General features: G+C 51.7%; 1 protein-coding gene across 1 annotated transcript in view; it reads left to right on the top strand.

The window, feature by feature from the left end:
- The window catches only part of WNK2 (WNK lysine deficient protein kinase 2), a 138,536-nt gene that overhangs the window by 71,655 nt on the left and 62,496 nt on the right, over positions 1-4,385 (top strand). The window lies entirely within an intron of this gene.

The raw sequence follows: 4,385 nt of genomic DNA on the forward strand, positions 1-4,385 counted from the left end.
GGGCCCAGACATATGGTGGGTGAAGGGTATGGACCACGGGGTTTGGTGTGGGTAGAGCAGCAGGTCAGTGTGAGATGGAGCAGGCCAGTTAGGGTACGGCCTTCCACTGGACAGTGGCCTGTGCCCCTGATTCATCTGGCATGTGTGAGTGGGCTAGATGTTCCTACCGATGGCTTAGAACCCTGGTCAGGACCACCGCACACCTTCCAAGCTGCTGGTCACATCCCTGGGCCCAGAAGCAGGCACATCTGCTGTAAGTGAATTTAATGGGTTGTTTAGCTCCATGCTTCTGGGAGGATTTTCTGATGACCTTGCGTGGTGTGCTGTTGAATTACTATGTGTTTATTGAGCATGGTGGTCCTGTGAGTGTAGCACTGCCATTTCTCTTTATGCTGTGACACCATGGTCCCTTCCTGCTTTTTGCTGAAATTTAAAGCACAAACATAAGTAATGAGCGAGGTGATATGCAGGCCAGTAGCCTGTTAGCTAAGGTTCTGGAGTACAGGTTGTGTGCAGAGTGTCCCGGGGGGACCTTTGGGGCTGGGGGACCTGGCTAGCAGTGCATGCTGACCAGGTAGCAGGAGAAGGGGGTCGGCACCCTGTGGAAATGAGATGGGTCCCTGGGGCGGCCTTGAGTTGGTTATGTCCCTCCGGGCTGCTGAGGTAAGGGCTAGTGCCAGCAGTTCAGGAAACACAAGTGGAGAGCAGCGCTCCCATCCCCTGTGAGCATTGCGCCTGCTCTGTGGCTGTGAGGGCGCCAGGAGAACCTTCCTGCCCCAGAAGGGACTCGGAATTCAGTGGGAGCCAATGAAAGGAGGACAACAGGCGCTGTCACAGTGAGATTCCACGTGGTGGTGCTTATCAGCACTATCCGTGCCTCAACAGATCAGTATCCTCCTCTGGCTCAGGGTTCTCATATCCAGTCACTTTCCTGAGACCTGCCCACCCTCCCTAGAGGACTCATCTCAACCTAAAATGCCCAGCTTTTCCTGCAGCAGAGTAACCCCCTATCCTACCCCAGGCTCATCCTCACAAGTCCTGGCACTTTGCTGAACTGGAGGGCAGGTGGTGTCTCCGCCAGTTCACAGTGGAGGCCCCAGGCCCCAGTGTCTCATCCTCCCCTCTTTTGCTGCCTTCCCCCTTCCTCCATCTCTTTCAAAAGTGTCTTTTCATGTGGAACATCCTCCATGCAGTGCAGTAGCCATTGCAGAAGAAGGCACATCACTATGTTCAGTTAAAGGATAAAAATAAAACATGTCCTTACCACTCTGCTTGGGAAGCAGAAGGAGTCCAGTGCTTTGGAGAGCTGCCTGTGATGAGCTGAAAGTGGCCGTAGTCCCTCAACAGGGTCTTTATCCTGTGTGAGCGCCACTCACTGGCCACTGCTTCTGGCTCCTGGCTGGGCCTTGTGGTTAGTGCTGGGTCCTGCAGCTCTGACCTCCCCACCCACTACAGTCTGGGGCCCTCCTTCTCTGTGGGTCCTGATAGCAGTCCCTGGGCCTTTCCTGGGCCATCACTGGGCCAGGTGCCTGGACCCTGAGGAGGCTCACTGCCCCTGGCTGCTCTTCAGGGCAGTCACTTACCCACAGCTTTAATTCAACACACATACTTCTTCAAAACTTAAAGTAACGGAGGCAGCCATGAATGAAACAGGGTCAGTTATCATAAACGGCTGATAATTTCTCAAGGAAACTCAGAAGAGAGGGGTGTCACTGTACCATGGGCCTAGGTCGTGGAATGGTGTCTGGGCTGCCTTGTTTTTAACAGCCAAGATCATTGAGTGTTAGGTGTGGAAGTTGTTCCAGAACCTGATGAGGCCTCCAGAGGGTGAGAGAAAGGTAGATGGGACAGCTTTCTTTTCTCCCTCTAATCCACATCTGAAGTCTCCTCCCAGCAGGTCCTGTAGTTGAGGGTGGGGAACACATGCTGGCATGGGTCAGAATGATGATGCTCTCGGGGCTGAGGGAAGGGTGGGTTTTCTGGGACCTGGGCTAGCTCTGATATGTTGGTACAGACATCCAGGGGAGGTTAGGGGAGTTGGGGCCCAGCCCAGGGGGTTCTTGAGTCCGAGGTGCCAGCCCTTCCTTCTGTCTTCATAGCTTCCAGATAATGGGACATTCCACTGTGGCATAGAAGGTGGCTAAATTCTTCCCTGTTTGGGAAAAAATAGAAGAAACACCTTGGAGGGTTGCTGGGAGTTGGGGGTGGGGATTGTGTCTGTGAAGACAGAGACAGAAAGAAAAATGGGTCATGGACAAAAAATAGAAGCAGCAGGCAGGAATGTCTGTGGGGCACCTTATTTTCAGTGGCCTCTGATCAGGTTGCCACGTGGGCCCTGCTGGGCGGCTGGTGGTGCTGACCCCAAGCTCAGCTGCTTACTCTTGCCCTGGCTACATGAGTGGCCCTGCTCATACCTCTGCCTTTCTGGGTTGAGCCTGGCAGAGCCTTGAGTCAGCATGGTTCATTCTGCCAGTCATCTTCTGAAATGAGTTTTTGAAGTAGTCGCAAACTTACAGAAAAGTTGAAAATGTGTGACAAAGAACCGTTCGAGATGACATGGCAGCAGTCTGATACCCCATGAACCCGAATATACTGTGTCTGCTTCCCACACACGAGAACTTTCCTACACAGCTGCTTGGGCGGTCAGAACTGGAGAGCATCCTGGCCCCACTCAGGGCCCTCAATTGTCCAGTGACGCCTTCATGGCCAGAGTGCCGATCAAGATTGAGTCTATCTTCAGCAGTCTTCCCATGAAGGGTGCAGGCCTGCCACCTTGCTCAACTTCCTCTCAGTCCATCTGTGCGTCTGCAGAAATGCTGGGCACAGACTAGCCCACCAAGGATGCTTCCCGTAATCACATGGTTGAGGGGTATTGCCAGGGTTCTCCGAATGCAGTCATAATTAATAACTTTTGTAGGGAGTTACTTTGGAACTTTGCGAATGTCTCGGTTTTACCAAATTTTCCATTTATTACTCTCTGTGGACTCATGGTTTGGATTTATTCAGTAGGTTGTGTGCTCCATTGATGAGTTACCTATCACTGTGCAAAAGCGACCCAACCCCATACTGTACACACACAGTCTCCCCCAGTCTCTGAGGTCAGGAATTTAGCAGTGGCTTAGCAGGCACTTTGGGATCAGGGCCCTACATGAAGTGTGGCCAGGGCTGGCCTGGGCTGGTAGGGCTGATCAGGGCTCACTCAGCAGGCTGCTGGTGGGAGACTTAGTTTCTAGCCAGGTGGGTTGTCCCTCAGGGCCACTCATGATGTGGCATCATGTGAGCAAGTGATCCATCCATAGGAGGGAGAGACATAAAGAGACAGATGATAGAGATAGAGATATTGAGACAGAAATAGACATGGATACTGAGAAACAGAGACTGAGACACAGGCTGAGAGACAGAGAGATACTGAGAGAGACAAATGGAGAGAGACAGGGAGAGACAGAGACTGAGACTGAAAAAGAGCAAGAGAGACAGAAGTAGAAACAGATTGAGACAGACAGACTGAGACAAAATAAGAAAGAGAGACTCAGAGAGTGATACAGACATGAAGACAGATAGCAAGAGGGGCAGGGAGAGACAGAGAGAGCAAGAGGGAGGAACAGAGACAGAGAATGCACATATGTGTGTGTCCGCAACCCGCACTACCCCATCCCGACCTTGTAACTTCATACTAGCAGGGGCACCCATTCCTCCTGCCACGACAGATCACTTGCGTTCTTCTTGTGTGCATTTGTGGACATGTCCTTTAAACATTATGTTGTCACTGTGTATTTTGAGGCTCAGAATGTCAGATTTGGCCAGGGATTGGCCCTGGGTGCTGGCTCCCTTGTCTTCCTGTTTGTCTGTCATTCTCTAAGCACGTCCTCACTTTCTGGCACAAGGAGATGTCCAGTCCCCCTCGTTCTGTCCCTATTGACCTGAACCTGCTGTTTCTTGGGGATCCTGTTCTCTCGGTGTCCGAGTTCCAGTGGTGCATGTGCTGTTGGTCATGGTTGCCCCAGGCCTGTTCAGTGGTTGGTTCAGAAACACACCTGTTTTGTACGTTGTTGCCATATGCACATATGCTCATGTCACCATTTGCGTGTATTTGTCTGTCGTGCATTGAAAATTGTGAGTTTACACAAATCCTGACCACTGCAAGGTTCCTTCTCTAGTTTTTTCCCTTTCCATGTGGGGATCCTATGGTGACAGAAGCCTCTGGCCTCCTCTATTTTGTGGTTTGGCCACGGTTATCCTTGGAGAGAGCTGTGATGTTTCCTGGGGAGCCTCGGCTCCTTTACAAATTCCCTCAAATGCTCTGTTGGGCGAATCAGGTTCAGAATCTTGCCAGGCATGGTACACACCTTCCTGATCTCAAGTTACAGAATGTGCCTCTTTCCCCC

The sequence above is a fragment of the Pteropus alecto genome, unplaced genomic scaffold (genome assembly GCF_000325575.1).
Source record: "Pteropus alecto unplaced genomic scaffold, ASM32557v1 scaffold129, whole genome shotgun sequence".
In the NCBI taxonomy this organism is placed as follows: domain Eukaryota; kingdom Metazoa; phylum Chordata; class Mammalia; order Chiroptera; family Pteropodidae; genus Pteropus; species Pteropus alecto.